The following is an 18,891-nucleotide window of genomic DNA, read 5'->3' on the forward strand; positions in this document are numbered from 1 at the left end:
CTGGTGGGTAAAAACTGGACTTTGCTACTAGTGACCGGTGTAGTAAGGTCTCCAGCTCACCTACACGCCCACACACACACACACACACACACACACACACACACACACACACACACACACACACACACACACACACACACACACACCTGACCTGTTCATACGGCGGTTAACTAAATGATAGACACCTGGTCAGCTTATTTATGTTACTTTACCCCCCTCCCCCTGCACATTCTCTCTCTCTCTCTCTCTCTCTCTCTCTCTCTCTCTCTCTCTCTCTCTCTCTCTCTCTTTCATCTCCAGCCCTTCAGGTTCCGATGATACGAGTCGATGTTTTCTTTTTTTTTTCTCTCTTCTTTTTTGTTTATTTTTTGTTAGTGGAAATCCTGCCGGGAAAAGAAGACGGGCGAGGAGGAAGAAGATGAATGAAGAAAGGAAGGCAGGAAGGAGGAAGAAATTGGCAGATAGCGTGAAAGGAGGGAAATACACGAACGTGGAATAAATAAAGGAAGGGAATATATCGTAACCGTGAAAGTGGGAGTAACAAAGAGGCAAAGGAAGGAAGGAAGGAAGGAAGGAAGGAGAGAACAGAGCTATATAGAACGGACTGGAAGATGAAAGCGGCGACAGAAGGCAGGAACACAAAGACCCATTAAAAGGTTATTATCTCTGTCGGTAACACAGTACTTCGACAGACACACACACAGACAGACAAACACACACACACACACACACACACACACACACACACACACACACACACACACACACACACACACACACACTGCACTATGCACTTCGATGATTCATGCACACATCCCCTTAGTCACTCAAGCGTCACACTACCATGGAATGAGACGCTATGGTGACCCAACGATGCGTGATGATCTTAAGCTACCACGTTCCTTAACCCTGTGTTCTTGAAAAGCTCCTCTCACTTGTACTATTGTCAAAGGCTACTGTGGTGAATAGCCCAGTTCCTACGAGTGCTATTCGTATCGACAAGTAGACGGGTATATATTCTTCAAAGGCTTCTTCTCTTAGTACTATATTTGAAGGCCAAAACAGGATTAGTCGTTTCTTCAGGGCCATTTTTTCATACTACTAATGCATAATCCTTACTAACTATTACTAAAGTCACAGACACCTTTTAAAAACGTAAACATTTATCAGCATCTGTTGAGTCGAAGAAGAAATTGTTAGAAATCTGGTCAGAATCGCATACGCACGCACGAATGCACTGCTGTTGGTACCACTGCATTGATTTTGCCCCGTCGCTATGTGGTACTATTGGTAACGCTGCATTTACAAGCCTAGTGACATGTAGGGCTTCCCACGTGACGGAGATGAGGTGACGGGGTTACAAGTTGACGAGATGGCGAGGTGTTGCTTAACCAATACTAATATATCACGTCAGCGCCGCAGCTTCCTGAGATCCGCTGAGGTTTGCGTAAGTGACTGCTACTGTGATGAGGTGCGCGTGTTCCTGATGGAGACAATGGAGTGTGGCGGGAAAGGGAGGGAGTGAGCTGCAGTGACGACTATATTGGCTACGGTAGCTATGGTAACGGTGGAGTGTAATGATAACTGTTACAAGACGATAAAGGTGACGATGACAGTAACAGTGGCAATGGTGACAAATATGACTAAACGAAGAGAAGAGAGGAGGAAGATGATGACAAAGAACAAGAGAAAGGTTAAGAGTGGAAATAGAGCGAAATGGAGGATGGAAAAAGAGGAGGAAGAGAACAGTAACATGAAAGAGAACAATAACCATTATAAAGAAAATAAAAAAAAAGCAAAAACCAATCAGAGAAAGAACAAAGACAAATAAAGGAAAGAAAGAATAACAAAAGAGGAAAGGGATCAAAGCGGAAAGAAAAGAAAGAAATGAAAGACAAATAATGAAAGAAGTCAAAGAACAACACAGACTTAAACATGAACGAAGATAAGAATACCAATAAAGATAACGATAATGACAAAGAAAACGCAAACAATGAAGGAAAAAACAGATACGAGAAGGAAAATTGATGCGGAAAAGAGTAGATGGACTGAGAAAGGCGAAGAAAAAGGAGACTAAAGAGAAAAGGGAGCAACAAACAGCAGAATAAGGAGAAAGACAAGGAGAGGGATCATTTTACTGCTGACACTTCCATCCGCTGCTGACTGGAATCTGCCACTCGCTGAGGTGATTCAAGTCCTGACGAGCAAGATTTCATGGTGTTGACGTGAGGTGGAGTCAGCGAGGTGAGGCGAAGGATCAGAGGGGAGAAAGTGGCAAGGGAAAGGGGAAAAGAGGAAAAGAGGGAAGGAAAAGGACTAAACTGAAGAAGGAATGAAGGGAAAATTTTGCTTGACCATTCTACTATTACTACTGTTACTACTACTACTACTACTACTACTACTACTACTACTACTACTATTATGATTACTACTACAATATTTACTAATGAGAAAAATAACGGCATTCGTAAGATATTCTCATTAGGAACAATCCCAAGAATCAAGAAGAGGAGGAGGAGGAGGAGGAGGAGGAGGAGGAGGAGGAGGAGGAGGAGGAGGAGGAGGAGGAGGAAGGAGATGAAGAACGGAAGCCTAAAACTGGAGTGTCTATCGTATCTCATTAACGACTGTGTGTGTGTGTGTGTGTGTGTGTGTGTGTGTGTGTGTGTGTGTGTGTGTGTAAGTGAGTATGTTGCTACCTGCCTGTCTACCTGCCCTACAAGAATCTTACCCCGCCCCAGACTCTCAATGAACCACCAAGCGCACATAAAATTTCAAATACTAAAAAAAGGGCTTTAAAATTCAGGAGACCCGAATATCTTACTCGCCTCACAGAGCGACACATAAACTGAACCACGGTCTCTTAACTCTGATCGCAGCGTCTGTAGGAACAAACCCTTACTTTCTCGCGTCGTCCCAAACCTCCTAGCGACCTGAACATTCCAACACACTATTAGAAAAAAAAAAGGTTAGAAAAAAAAGGGAGATTTAAGTCTCTGGAGGGCACATGTATCTTACGTTAGCGAGGAAGAGGCAGGGGAGAAGCAGGGGGAGAGGCAGGGAGCGACAGAATAGAAGGGAGGGATGGGTATGGGGCCGTGGAAGAAGGCGGAGGTTTTGCAGGATCGCCGCTAAATGTCAAAAGTCAATGTCTCCATGACCCCTTCTCTGATAGACGGCTAAAGGCAGAGCGTCAGCCGCCACTGATGATAAATATGGTACGGGATTTGTTGTGCATATACGTGTGTGTGTTATTTTCATTCTCTCTCTCTCTCTCTCTCTCTCTCTCTCTCTCTACAACTGCTACTAACAATGGTAACTTAAGAACACCAGTAACAATGACAATACGGAAATACGTTTTGCTACCCTAACTCCTGCAACCAAGACCGAAGACCACAGCAAGAAATTAAACAGAAACCCTTGCACGGAAAGTTTCCCATAATGCAAATCTGAACCATGAATTTTTCCGCTACTCACCAAAAGGGAGGGGAAAACTTGCACGCTGTATTTTCCCTTTTGAAGCTCATTATCTTCTTTCGCCGTCGCGTCCTCTGTAGTTGACAAGACGGCAGGACACTGAAGCGAGGGAGACGGTAGTGTGACCTTTAGGAACCCAGAAGACAAGAGTGATTTTAAGGCCAGACTCTCATTTCAGACGAAGACTAAAATTTCTAAAGGTGGAATGATGAGACAGTTCTGCAAGAGAGAGAGAGAGAGAGAGAGAGAGAGAGAGAGAGAGAGAGAGAGAGAGAGAGAGAGAGAGAGAGAGAGAGAGAGAGAGAGAGAGAGAGAGAGAGAGAGAGAGAGAGAGAGAGGGAGATAGTGGATGGGTGGATAAGAGAGAGGATATTAGGTTTAGTGGAGGTATATTGAAAAAAATGGGTCGAGAGAGAGAGAGAGAGAGAGAGAGAGAGAGAGAGAGAGAGAGAGAGAGAGAGAGAGAGAGAGAGAGACTTCAGTTACCAAGAGAAATAGAAACACTGAATTTCTCGACCACATATTGAAAAAACACACAAAAATACGACCCATTTCGCAGGTGTAATGAGGGAAATGAAACAGGTGCTGGCCAGGTGTGTGATGAAGCTGTAGGGAAAGTGAGGAAACTATAAGATGTTCCTCTGTCACCCCATCCCTTTTTGCCCAATTTTTGCACCTCGCTCATTGGCGGATCTCATTCGTGTGGCTGAAGAAAAAAAAAAAAAAGACAATTTGCTGATTCATGACACAGCGGGCCCCTCCTATTCTCTCTTGTCTCTGTTTCCTCCCTCCCTCTCTCCCTCCCTCTTTCTCCCTCCTTCTTTCATTCTCCCTCCCCCTTTGCTTCTGTCTCCTCGTTCTCTCCCTTATCTCTCTCTCTCTCTGCCTCCTCCGTCCTTCTGTTTTTCTTACTGTCCCAAATTTCTCTCTTTCCTTTCCTTATTCTCTGTTTCTTTTATTTCCTTCCTCATTTTCTGTTTATTCTTTCGTAATTATCTTCTGTTCCATCTTCCCATTCATTATGTCTGTCTCCATCTCCTTACTTCCCATTTCCTGTTTCTCTCTCTCTCTCTCTCTCTCTCTCTCTCTCTCTCTCTCTCTCTCTCTCTCTCTCTCTCTCTCTCTCTCTCATTCCTTTTTTTTCCCTCATCTTCCTTTCATACGACCTCTTGTCTTTCATTTCCTCTCTTAGTCATCATTACTCTCTCTTTCTCCTTTACCCTCCAATAATTCGTTTCTTCACTATCCATCCCATTCATCTCATTCCCTCTCCTCTTCACCTCATTTCCCTCCATATATCCTTAAGACCTCAAACATGTCACGTCATATTTCACTCTCACTATTTTTTTTCCCTTCTGCCTCTCCCTCACTCATATTTCCCTCCCAGCTTCCCTCCCCTCAACGTGCCATGCATAAGTCAGTGTCCTGCCATTCACTCGTCATGCTTCAGGTACCTAAGGAGAGCCGTTGCGTGCTTCACTTGCCCAATCAGTATCACTCGTGCCTTGAAGTGAGACAAATTTCAAGTCGAAGCTTCATGTCTTTCACTTTTCTGCCTCTAATCACCTGCGAGTTTTTGGACGAAATTTGCTAGTACTGCAGTCTGAGTTTACACTGTTTGGGTTCTTAAGTTTGCCAGAGTAAGTCTTGTGCAAGGTTCAATAATTTTCAGGAGTCTTTTAGGTCAATGAATGAAAGAGTTCTGTAGCTTAGAAAAGACGGGAATCATTAGTTTTTTTTATTAATTCATTTATTTTCACTTATTTCACTTATTTCCTTGTGTGTGTGTGTGTGTGTGTGTGCGTGAGTCTATGCAAATATTTTTTTCTTGATAATAAAAGTCGACCGTGTCACTGAAAGGGTTAACGGGATGCTGTTCTGTGCAAGGAGGAAAGAAGGCTCTGATTACTAAGTTGATTTTCCAGTTTTCTTTTTTTGGAATCAAGTTTTTATGTTTTTTTATTGTTTTTTTTTCGTATTCAGTTCCGCTTCGTTTCCTTTGTTCATAATGTTTTGTGCTTGTTCATTGTTATTAAAGTGTGTGTGTTTCTAATTTTAGCCCATCAAGTTGATTTCTCATTTTCTTTTTAGTGGTCTTATTTTTTATGGTCAGAGTTATTCATTCTTGTACATAAATATCTGTCTGTCTGTGTGTCTGTCTTTTACTGTTTTCCTACTGTCCGTCTGTTCATCCGTCTATCTATTAATTTATGTCAATGTATTTCTACTTGTCAGTTTGTCAATAAATCAGCCTAACCAGATTCCTCCTGTCTATTTATCTATCTATGTATGTATGTATGTAAATCTATCCGTCTACTAACACCATTCCATATGCCTGATCAGTTGTTTTTTTCTCCCGTCCGTCTGTCTTTCTGTCTGTCAGCTCGTCTCTCTGTCATCTAATCCGTCTGTTGCTGTTTTTAGGTCCCTGTTTTTGTGTGTATGTGCGCGTGTGTGTGCATCTGTCCGTGTGGGGATTTACTAGGTCAGGGCTTCATGTACAGTGGGAGGAGGAGCAGGAGGAGGAGGAGGGAACAGAAGCTTATAGAGGGGTTACTGAGGAGAATATGGGGAACTTGTATGCGGTAGTGAGGAGGAAATGGGGAAATAACATTATGTGATGGGGCAGAAATGACGTGATACTGGGAAATGAAACAGGAATGGGAAAGGATGAGAAAAAAGTCAGTAGGATGAAAGGAATGGGAGAAATGTGAAGATGAGAGAGAAGAGGAAAGACAGTGTGAGAGAAAAGAATGGGAGGAGAAATAGGCAAACAGAGGTGACGGAGGAGAGGAAGATAGAAACAGACAGATCAAGAAAAGAAAAGGAGAGGAGAAATAGGGAATCGGAACTTGTAGGAAGACCAAAAGAAGTGAATAAAAGAGAAATAAGAAGCACAGATGACAAGGAAGCAAAGGAAAAGACAAAGAAGGTAAAGAAATAAAAAAAAAGAAACCAGACGACAGAATGTAAGAAAGACGAGAAGGAAAGAAAGAACGAAAGAAAAACAAAATAAAATAAAACAATGATAAAAAAGAAACAGAAAAAAAACAGAGATAGCAAAGAAGAGGAAAATACAAAGTAAATAAATGAAGAAGAATAGGAAAACAGGAAATAAAGAGAAGAAGAAAAGAAAGATCGAGAGATGGGGAGATGACAAATGAGGAGGGGCGGATATCAGAGATAAGAAGGGCAGAGGGAGAGGGAGGCTGGTGTTATCAGTGGCTGCGTGTACGTGGGGAGGGATGCCAGCATGAAGCCTTGTCGAGTCAGTAAGTAAATAAGTGAATTACTATCATTCTTGTGTACTAAGGAGGGCATGTCGCTACTGTACGTGAGAGAGAGAGAGAGAGAGAGAGAGAGAGAGAGAGAGAGAGAGAGAGAGAGAGAGAGAGAGAGAGATCCCTTCTACATTCCAGGAACAGTGACAATGTGAAAATCCTCTCTTTCATAACATAATTTCACGGTTTCATTGTTTGTTTTATTATTACCACCACCACCACCACCACCACCACCACCACCACTACTACTACTACTACTACTACTACTACTACTACTACTACTACTACTACTACAACGAGTTTATTATTTTGCTTCGTGTCATCTCGGTTTGCAAAGACGAATCTTCCATTAACGTGTTTCCATGACAACGCATCTGCAGGAAATTCATAAATCTGGTCTTTATGTCCCCCTCCTGTAAAGTCCATTTTGCTGTATTTCCAGTGGCGTGCCTAGCTCCCTTTTGTTCCCTGCTATTCTTCCCCTTTTGCCTGCTCCCTGTTTTGTCCTCATCCCTCTCCTTCTTTCCTTCTTTATCTCTTTCTGTCTCTCTTTTTCTTTTCTTCGCATTTAGGGATTAAGTCGTTATTTCTTTTTTTTCCTTTTTTTTCTTTCTGTTTTGTGTTTGTCTTGCTTCGTTTACTCTCTTGTTTGTTCTTACAGTTGTTTGTGTGTGTGTGTGTGTTGTATGTCTGTGTTTACTCTCTCTCTCTCTCTCTCTCTCTCTCTCTCTCTCTCTCTCTCTCACAACCCGCTAATGACCCAATAAATCACACTAAAATTACAACAACAGTTCTCTTTCGGACCCAAGCATTGGATGTCAAACAAGCGATTGATTTGTCAGTATTGTCTCATGTCACTGAGTTTGCTTGCAGGAGAGGGGAAGAGGAGGGGGAGGAGGAAGAAGAGGAAGAGGAAGAGAAGAGGAAGAAGAGAAGGAAAGAGGAGATTACACTGTTTAGTATAAAGTTAAATAAATAGATTTGCATAGAAAAAAGAATGATTTGTGGGAGAAAAAAGAAGATGGAGAAAGAGGAAAAGAAGGGGAATTTGAGGGAGAGGAAGAGGAGTTTAATTTAGTCATAGGCAAAGTCATGCATTACCAACAATTATGAATCATAACTGAAGCCAGGAAAGGATCAAGATTTTTTTATGAGTTTTCTTGCGTTAATATTTCACCAATCTGTGCTGCCAACAATTTTACGACTTGAGCCTCAGGTGTTATCGGCTTTACAACCTGAGTTAATGCACTTTTTCAATCCATCTCTAGAAAAAAAGAAAGAAACAGCTGTGAAATTATCTCAAACATGACTTCTCTTTTTTTTTTTCTCCTTCCTCCGATAGCAACGTGGTGCGGAAATGTGATAGGAAGCTGGAAGAGAGAGAGAGAGAGAGAGAGAGAGAGAGAGAGAGAGAGAGAGAGAGAGAGAGAGAGAGTGCGTGTGTTTTTCTTTCCCTCTTCTTAGTAGAAAACGGGAACCGGTTCACTAATAGAGGAGGTTACAGCGTAAATTATGACAAAATTGCGTAAAAGTAGCAATTTTGAAATTAACTAAGACTGAATCAATGCATGTCTATAAAAAAAAGTATGAGGTAGCAACGAAATTTCCTCATGACTTGCTTTGCTACTATATAAAGCAGAAAATTGAACCATAACTCCAGGGAGTAATCAAATTTCTGAGTCATGCTTAAAAAAACCTCCCAAGCAGAAGAAAGAATGGGAAGTGGCACTGTAAAGAAAACGGGAGTGGTCTTTCTCTTTCTCTCTCTCTTCTTAGAATCGGGAAAGTGACCGAGAAAGAATCTTTAAATGAACCGTTTGTTTTTTCTGAAGCAGAGCCACCAACTTTAATTAACATGACTCGTGATATTTGTGGCAATATTCCCGGACTTCTTCACCACGCCGCCGCCTCACCGCTGCTCTCATTTCCCAGACTGATGGTAACATGACACTTGGTATTTATTTGGAAACATTACCACCCTGAATAAATGCACAGCTACTTGTAATTACGAAGAATAAGGATAATGTGATGTTGATTTTAGATTATTTCTTCATCTCTTAGTTGACTTCTGCAGACTGAGTGAGATTAGGTCATTTTTAGTACTTATTTTCAGTTTACTAGTTGTATTATAGATGCTTTTATTTTCCTTCTTTCTTTTATCTGTCTTGTTATAAATGGGGATAATTCAAGTTTTTTTTCTGTTTTCTCTTCATTTTTTGGTGGTTTCAGTATTTCAATATGTATTTTTCAGTTTACTAATTGTATTTTCCTTCTTTATTTTATCTTTTTTTGTTAGAAATGAGGATAATTTCAGTTTTTCTTTGTTTTCTCTTAATTTTTTGGTGATTTTGATATTTCAATACGTATTTTTCAGTTTACTAATTGCATTACAGAAGGTTGTATTTTCTTTCTTTTTTTTTCTTTCTTGTTATAGATGAGCGGTGATTTAAGTTTTCTTTCTTTTTCTCTTCGTTTTTTTGGTGATTTCAGTATTTCCTAGTTTACACACAAACAATATCGTTTTTATATGTACTGCGGTCCTTTTTTTTTGTTAAGTACAGTCATTTATCATAACTTCCCGCTGTGTTATATAAGTTAATGGCGCTATTTAAAGTATGACGGCTTTTGGATAATGTCATCATATAAGTTTTCAGCCATTTCATGTTTTGAATCTGAGTAGTTAATCAATTCCTTAAACCATTTTTCACATATAACTTGCGGAATAATTTTCTGTTTTAGAGTCGTTGAAATTGTACCCAACCGAAATAACATGATGAGACTCACGCGTTTTTTAATCCCCAAAGTCGAAGTATAACTCAATAAAACTTTGAGTACATTTCTGATAACAGTTTTTGTGTGATGCTGTATATCTTAGGGCAGTCATGTAGCTTCCAAGGCTGCTTTATATTACCACCTTCTTTTAATGGATTTGCTGGCGGCTTTCAGAACATCCGGGATCTTGCGATAACAGTTTCAGGGTGCGAGGTGGCGCTCACGACCTACTTCACTTGAATAATGCACCCCAGCAACGCTTTATATTATGGCAAGCTATGTTAGGTTTGGTTTAAATTGGGTTTTGGTTATGTAAGGTTTAGTTTTTAGGTTTCGTCATATTTTGTACGTTGAAGAGATATTATCTTTGTCTTAAAATTTCGGAAATATTAGAAAACCACTTTATTATTTTAGTTTTTAAGCATTTGAAGGCCACCTGTAATTTTTATAGCGAATTAATACTTTCCAAGAGGGTTTTTTTTATGAGTAATTAGAACTATGCTATTGATTTTTCAAATAACACAAAATTTATAGCTGATATTCTACGTATATCTTAAAAATTACATATCGATTCCTTGGCTCAAAAATATCTTCAAGGAACATTTTGAAATAGTCTTATGCCACATTATTGCTTTTGGAAATATCATAAAGTCATTTCAGAGTCTTCAAGTTTTTATTCGCTAGTTCAGAGGATGCGAACAACTTCTGCAACTAATTAATACTTTGCAGGGATAGTGTAATGAAGTCTGCGGTCACTTTATCTCTCTGGGAAATATCGTGCAAGCCATTATCCTGGAGATGGTATTGTGGTCATGGGTGGCCTTGGTTCCTCCTTGAAGTATCTGCGTTGTTTGAGGTCTTTCTTATAGCACTATATGAAAATAACGGAATGAATATGCATCTATTAATCTCCATCTTATGTTTGTTAGAATAGTTTTTAGGTTTTCTTTGCTCTTTTTCGAAATATTAATAATTTTTACTTTTTAGCTCGTTTTTTAGGGTTGATTTTAGATATTGTGAAGTATTTATCAAAAGCAGCTTCATTTTTCTAGCGTCGTATAATTTCCTTTCGATCGAAGTGATTTCAGATTCCTTTTGAAATATCTTAGTCATTACAGATTCTTTTTCTTCCCTATTTTTTAATAATCTTGGGATCCTTTTGCTTCTTTTGGGAATATGATAATTTTGAATTTTTTTAGCAGTTCGAGATCTTAGTAATTTCAGGTTTTTTGGGTATTTAGTCCTTCTTTTCGCCGGACTAGAAGCAACGTGTAATTTGTGGAGATTTTTCTGCGGGGAAGGCGAAGCGAGTCATCATGCACGGACAGACTGACTCAAGACGCTATTTTCTGGTATTGATCCTCCGCCTCTCACGCATCTCTGTCTTGTTGATGTCTGGGCCTCCGTGACGTCACCACCACCACCACCACCGACGCCCACACAGCGTTGCCACCGTCAGTGCTTGCGTGCCTCATCGTCCGTAAACCAAGGCCAGTGTTGCAAATGTTACAGTCAGGCGGGGGAGAAATTGGGGTTTAGTAAAAAAGATGTTCAGGGTGTGTGGTATATTTAGATTTGGGGGTATTTTGGGAAGGGGAAGAGGAGGAGGAGAAGGAGAAGGAAGTAGTGGTGTTGGTGGTGGTGACTCATTTCCAGTGCTTGTTCCCCAATCAGCGGTCTAATAAACATAAAGTACTTATTATCTACTCATAATCGTCTACTAAGCTTGTAATTGTTCATCATTTTTACTTCCCTTATTATCTTATCGTCTTTGCCCTGACTCGTGCGTTTTCCTAGTGTCGAGTTCTTTCTTCTTCTTCTTCTTCTTTTTCCTTGTAGTTACTTTTAATTTCTAAGAAGAGTAGGAGACCTTTTGTGTTATAAAAACTGTTAAAGAATCAAGTCTTATTACTCTCTCTCTCTCTCTCTCTCTCTCTCTCTCTCTCTCTCTCTCTGGCAAATGGTCTGAAATCGTTGCTTATAGTATAGAAAATCAATCTATCCTTTCTTTGTTCTCTCTCTCTCTCTCTCTCTCTCTCTCTCTCTCTCTCTCTCTCTCTCTCTCTCTCTCTCTCTCTCTCTCTTCCAGCCACTAAACACATCCAGTCCCCCACAAAAACAAGAAAAACGAACGAAAGCACTAAATCAGAATTAAGCAACCTATCCCCATTTTCTCTTTAATCACAAAAAAGAAAACGGAATATACGAGGCATGGGGTTGCCAGAGCGTCATATTTCAGGCACTTTCATTCATCATGGTAGCGATGTCACGTGACCAGAGGTAATGGGGGCAGCGAGGCTCAGGTAATTAGTCGTTTAATGCTATTAGTCAGGTAAGCAGATGAGGCGAGGGAGGTGAGGGAGGAAGGGGAAGAGGAAGGGATGGGGAAGAGGAAGGGATAGGGGTGAGGGTTGGAAGGGTTGGTAGATGTCACGGTGGATAAAAACACACACACACACACACACACACACACACACACACACACACACACACACACACACACACACACACACACACACACACACACACACACACACTTTTTTTGTTTTCTTTTATCGTGTTTCATTATCTTTGCCTTTTTGTTCGTTCTTCTTCTGAATCTTTTTGTTTATTTCTCGTGTATAGTTTTTTTTGCCAATAATTTCAGGTAATTTTGTGTGATGAAAGGAATGTCGATTTGCTCCCACGCCAAAAAAAAAAAAAAAAAAAATGAGATGAAACAAACCGAGGCACGCAATTATTATCAAGACAAAGTACAACACACACACACACACACACACACACACACACACACACACACACACACACACACACACACACACACACACACACACACACACACACACACACATAAAGAATATACGAAAAAGATAAAAAATGCAACTAATAACATAATGACTTGCCTTCAGCTTATGCAAAAGAAAAAGCAAAAAAGATATGTATTCGAGAAACAACTGCAGTTTTTATCCAACTATTACGAAATAACACAAGAAATCAACTCAGAAGAAGAAAACTAGTAATGGTGTGCGTATATGTGAAAGCAGCCATCGTCAGGGTTACAAATCTTATACATGCAGACCCACGTGACCAAAGGATACATGTGTGACTCCCATGATAAGAAGACAGATAAGCTAACCTCCCTACAGCTTCTGACATGCGCCTTATCATTACACCGCTACCGCCGCCGCTGCCAGCCTTGATTAGCATCGTACTCAGTGTTAAAATGACTTATTGTGGTGAAGACTGAGCTGATTTTTAAAGATGAAATGGAATAAAACTTTTTATCTTATCGCACTGGTGTTTTTTTTTTTTCTGACAGAATTGATGTTGAGTTTTAAAGATGAAGTTGAATACTTATAGAAGGCATTTTTGATCTTCGTTTCTTTGCTCTTTACAGTTCAAGGCGAAGTGACTAAAGAAATACATCTTGATTTACAGTTTAAGGCGAAGTGACGAAAAAAAAAAAAAAAATTCGATTTATTTACATGAGATGTTTTACTTTCTTGAATTAAATGCGGAGGAAAACTACATTTTTTACGAGATGGGAGAATATGATCCATCTTTAGCACAAGATTTTCCCTTGTAAATTTTAAAGTTACAATGTTTTGTTCTTAATAGAAAACGATGAAAACTATACATACATCTCATCGATACATAATTCTTTTTCTTTGTTTTCCAAGTGTAGATTGAAAATGCCCAAATACGTTGCCCTGACAGGATAGCAAAAGAAATATTAACAAATTCTTCAGTGCAAAATACTATTCTCTTGAATTTTATTGATGTAGTATCTTATTTTCATTTGTGAAGGAGCGAGGGGGAAAGAAAAGAAAGAAAACGTTGATTTGCTCTTAGGAAAAAAAGAAAGTTAACCAGAGGGGAAAGACAGAAATGAAGGCCGACTTTACTCTCCTGTTTGTTGCTATGAGACATTTTTCTGTCTATGGGGAGGTAAATCTCTTTAAGACATCACCTTATCACAATCCCGTGTCACGTTTTCCCTCTCCCATCGATAAGGGTAATGGCTCTTCAGATAACGTCACACATCCATCATATTTGCCAACGTGACATAACAGCATCGTAACTCTTTCACCTTTATGTTCCCATTCTTTATCTCTCCTCGAATATGAATAAGAAAGAGAATTATTACCCACGAATCATGAGTAGGTTATATAAACATTTACCACAGGGAGATGATAAATGCAAATGCCCCCCGTAGTAACACTAATGATTATGTTGTGCTGTCATGTGTTGCTGGGAAAGTGTCTCAGATTGTGTTGTGCTTTGTAAGGTGAGTATTTCCTGTCCCTTGTATTTGTCCTCCTCGTTCTTAAGTGCATTCTGATAAACGCTGTGTATTATTTACCGATAACGATCTCTCTCTCTCTCTCTCTCTCTCTCTCTCTCTCTCTCTCTCTCTCTCTCTCTCTCTCATCTAAGCATATTCACTTAGACAATTACATTAAACTCTCCTGAGAATACAAGTTAAAAGTACCAATATCAAATTAAGTCTCCTCCTCCTCCTCCTCCTCCTCCTCCTCCTCCTCCTCCTCCTCCTCCTCCTCCTCCTCCTCCTCCTTCAACTCCTCGTGGCGGCTTTTCAGACGGTGGCAGCGATAAAATGAAGGCTTAGTGGTTTCACAGATTAGCGAGGGAAATTTTATGAACAGTAATAGAAATGTTTAGTGTGTGTCGTTACGTACGTGTTCTGTTACTGCTACTACTACTACTACTACTACTACTACTACTACTACGACCATTATCATCACTACCGTCATCATCATCTTCATCATCGTCTCTATCAACATCATTATTACATTATGTTTTTCTTCTTCATTTTCTTGTCCTTCTTCTTCTTTTCCTTCTTTTTCTTCTTTTCCTTCTTTTTTTTTCTTCTTGTGTCATTTTCTCATTCCATTCAACGTCCATCTTGTATTCTCCTCTTAGTTTTCTTTCTTTTCATTCTCTTTTATCTGGTTTTCTTTCACCCACACGATTCTTTTATTCTTGTTCCACTTTCTTTTTCTAGTATTTTTCATTCGCCATTTTTGCTTCCGTTCTAGTTCCTCCTCTTCCTCCTTTCTTATTTCTTGTTTCTTATTTACTCTCTCCTTATCGTCTCTCCTTTCCTTCCTCCTTCCTCCATCCTTTCTTGCTTTTATGCTTTTCCTCTCGACTTCGTTATATATGGTTTATATTTTCTCCATTTCTTGCTTTATCCTTCGTCTTTCCCCCACTCCTCCTCTCTCACTCTCTCTTTCCCACTCTCACTCTCTCTTTCCCTCTCTCCTAACTGTGTTTTTACTTTCTTTAAATGTTCTCTCTCTCTCTCTCTCTCTCTCTCTCTCTCTCTCTCTCTCTCTCTCTCTCTCTCTCTCTCTCTATTCTCTATGTTTCTGTTTTATTATCTGCATTCTTTTCGCCACACCTCCTCCTCCTCCTCCTCCTCCTCCTCCTCCTCCTCCTCCTCCTCCTCCTCCTCCTCCTCCTCTGTACATAATGAAAGAAAACAACAACCCAGCAATAAAATGCACCGTTAAAACACACACACACACACACACACACACACACACACACACACACACACACACACACACACACACACACACACACATATCTCTTTCTTTCTCTCTCTCTCTCTCTCTCTCTCTCTCTCTCTCTCTCTCTCTCTCTCTCTCTCTCTCTCTCTCTCTCTCTCTCTCTCTCTCTCTCTCTCTCTCTCTCTCTCTCTCTCTCTCTCTCTCAATATCTATCACTCCCAATTACTATCATAATTTACCACCACCACCACCACCACCACCACGACTACTCTCACCTACCACTATTGATTGACTCCACCTAACCAAAGGGGTGAGAGGGAGGGAGACGGAGAGGGGAGAGTGGAAGAGGGGGGAGAGTGAGAGCATGGTAGTGAAATGAAGGTTCAAATTTCACGATTATATTTCGGTAGAATTAATCAGCTGAGAGAGAGAGAGAGAGAGAGAGAGAGAGAGAGAGAGAGAGAGAGAGAGAGAGAGAGAGAGAGAGAGAGAGAGAGAGAGAGAGAGAGAGAGAGAGAGAGAGAACAAAGGAAATACCACAACGTACGCAACAAAGGAAAATAATTCGATAACACTCAGTCACACCCAAAAAACATGGAAAAACAGGGAAAAATGGAGGAAAAGAGGAAAAACGAATAAAAACAGAAAGAGGAACAAAACAAAGGAGGGAAAATCAAACGAAAATGGGAAAAGGGGAGAAAGAGCAAGAGAGAGAGAAAAGTGATGGGAGGGAACGAAGGGAGGGAAAATATTGTCTCTAAAATAGGAAAGAAGAAAAAGAGGAAAACTTAATAAAAGAGGAGCAAAACATAGGAAAAATTAAACGAAGTAAGGGAGAGGAGAGAAAGAGCAAGAGAAAGAAGAGAGAAGAGAGGAGGGAGGGAAAGTAGGGAGGAAAAAACGTCTCTAAAATAGGAAAGACCCCGCTTGATTTTCCTCCATGGGGAGAGCCCGTTTTTTGTTTCGCGTCATGCAACTCTCTGTCCTTTTGACCCTGCGTGGGTGACCTTTAGGATTTTGACCTTGGCGCGTCTTTCCTCCGTAGCTTTAGTAGTGTCCTGGTGACCCCCGCGTGACCTTTGTGACCTCTCCCGCCCCGCCCAAGGAGAGGAAACCAGGTCAGGTGTTCCCAAAGGAGTAATTTGTGGGTATTTTCATTCGCAAACTTTTTTTTTCTTGTTTGTACGTAATTCACGGTTATGGTTACGGGGAGAGTTAAGTGAATTACGCCTCTAATGGTGGTGGTGGTGATGGTGGTGATGGTGGCTGTGGTGATGGTAGTAGTGGTGGTGATGGTGAAGGTGGAAATTGTAATAGTACTGCAGCAACACAACTATTACTACTACCACCACTTCCGCTTCTACTATTGCTACTACTATTTCTACTACTACTACTACTACTACTCCTGATAAGCACAGTTTTTGCACCGCCGCGACGAAAGGTGACGTGATTGGCTTCCTAATGAGCTTCTATTGCGCTACCGAGACACACGATTCCCCGCCAAGTTAGGTGGAACGAGAGCGCAGCGACTATGGATTGGTCAGTAAGTTATCCTAATATCTACCTACACGTGGCTCGCGGTGATAAGAGAGAGGGAGAGGGGGAGAGAGGGAGAGGAAGAGAGAGGGAGGGAGAGCGGGTAGATGATAGGTAGGTGCATTAGTTAAAGTGATTTTAATGTTATTGGATCTAGAAACACGTGACATTCCGATATTGGAGAGACAAAGGAGGAGGGAGAGATAGGGAGAGGGAGTGGGTGAATAAGGGGAGTAGATGAGGAAATGGTGAAAAGTGAGTGGTAGTGAGTGTTGTGGTGTTAGTGGCCATGAGAAACACGTGGCTGAGTGTTGAAGGAGAGAGTGTAACACGGGTGTTGTATTGATTACTGGTACACCTACTCTCCCTCCCTCTCCCTCTCACTCTCACTCTCCCCATCCGACCTCCCAGCCGCCTACAGGGTGAGTGTTAAAGGTGTGGTTCTGTTAGTTCACTTTCTTCCTCCCTCCCTCTTATTCCTCCCTCCTTTTTGCTTCCTTCCTTCACGCCTATGATAAAAACTCACTCCTTTTTATATTCCTTCTTCCTGTTATTCGGTTCCCCTCTTCCCCTTCTTTCCTTTCCTTTCCTTCCTTCCCTCATTCATCTCACTTTAACTGCCTCCCTTCCTTCCCTTTCCTAAGCTTAACCTCTCCCCTTCTCCCCTCTTCCTGTTTCGTCCTATTTTCCTCCTCCTATCTCTCCTCCTCGTTCCCTCTCCCTCCCTTCCGTCCTCTCCTTCCCTCCTCCTTGCTCCATATTTAGACCTATTGAGGGAGACAGAGGGGAAGGAGAGAAGATGAGAGGGAGGGAGGGAGGGAGGGACGGAGGGAAGGAGGGACGGAGGGAGGGAGGCAGACTAAGTAGTGGGGAGAAGTAGAAAAGGAAGAGAACTTTGATGATAAAGAAAAAGAAAGAGGAGGAGGAGGAGGAGGAGGAGGAGGAGGAGGAGGAGGAGGAGGAGGAGGAGGAAGAGGAGGAGGAAAAGGAAGAGGAGGAGCAATGAAGGGGGATTTTGACAGGTTTCTTTGAGTTGTATGGGACGAGAGAGAGAGAGAGAGAGAGAGAGAGAGAGAGAGAGAGAGAGAGAGAGAGATTGCTTAGAAAGGGAGAGCGTTGCAATAAATATTTGTTTTGTCTTTAGCCAATACTCTCTCTTTCTCTCCCCAATACTCTCTCTCTCTCTCTCTCTCTCTCTCTCTCTCTCTCTCTCTCTCTCTCTCTCTCTCTCTCTCTCTCTCTCTCTCTCTGTTGCCAGGTATTGTTGGACACATCACGAGGATAATTTTAGTTTTCTTTCACATCCATTGAGAGAGAGAGAGAGAGAGAGAGAGAGAGAGAGAGAGAGAGAGAGAGAGAGAGAGAGAGAGAGAGAGAGAGAGAGAATGAGTGCGTATTGATCAGACTGCTCATATCTATTTAGAACTTTTCTTTCATTTCCTTCCATTCTTCACCTGCGTCCTATTGAAAAAAGAACTGAGGGAGGAAAAATAAAACAAAAGAAAACGTGGTAGAAAGAAAACGAAACAGCTAAAAGGAAAAAGAAAAAGGAAAAATGAATACGTTGCAAAAGACATGAAAAAATGAAAACTTAATGAAAAAAAAGATATGAAAATATGAAATGCAAAAAAAATAAAAATCTTCACGAAACACTCAAAAGAAAACGAGAACTTAACATGAAACAAGAAAAAGAGACGAAAACCTGAAGGAAAAAACGAGAAATAATAGAAAACGTGAAATTAATTAGTAACCTTACAAAAATAAAAAAAAAAAATTACCAGGTGAGAGAAAGAAAACAATAACAATAAATAACACTGAAGGAACCATTTCAAGAGACGAAAAACTGAAGAAAAAAACGAAAAATAAATAGAAAACATGAAATTAATTAGTAACCTTAGACAAATAAAAAAAAAATTACCAGGTGAGAGAAAGAAAAACAATAACAATAAATAACACTGAAGAAACCATTATATGACGCCCATTAAGGGGGGTTTTCATCTATGGATTACCCCGCGCTCTCTGCTGTTTCTGACGTCACTTGAGCGCCTGATGACGTCACGCCGCTCGCCTCGTGACGTCAGCAGGCGCGTGGGTCTTAACAGGAGCCAACAATTTCCATCACTTGCACTTCTTCTTCTCTCATTTTATTCTTGCTTTGCGTCTCTTGCCCACTTTCACTGCGAGGATCATAAGTTACTCCATGCCTGGCTGGTCAGTGAGTGGTGGCAGTGGTGGTGGTGGTAGTGGTAGTAGTAGGAGTGGTTTAGTAAAAGGAAACGTAGAGGAGT

General features: G+C 40.9%; 1 protein-coding gene and 1 long non-coding RNA gene across 2 annotated transcripts in view; one reads left to right on the top strand and one right to left on the bottom strand.

The window, feature by feature from the left end:
• The window catches only part of LOC123510483, a 166,834-nt gene that overhangs the window by 52,621 nt on the left and 95,322 nt on the right, over positions 1 to 18,891 (top strand).
• The window catches only part of LOC123510493, a 104,319-nt gene continuing 88,695 nt past the window's right edge, over positions 3,268 to 18,891 (bottom strand). Inside the window, exon 3 of the long non-coding RNA XR_006676513.1 lies at positions 3,268 to 3,603. This is a non-coding gene — a long non-coding RNA (uncharacterized LOC123510493). The remainder of the gene's footprint in view (positions 3,604 to 18,891) is intronic.

This window comes from Portunus trituberculatus, chromosome 29 (assembly GCF_017591435.1).
Source record: "Portunus trituberculatus isolate SZX2019 chromosome 29, ASM1759143v1, whole genome shotgun sequence".
Classification (NCBI taxonomy): Eukaryota; Metazoa; Arthropoda; class Malacostraca; order Decapoda; family Portunidae; genus Portunus; species Portunus trituberculatus.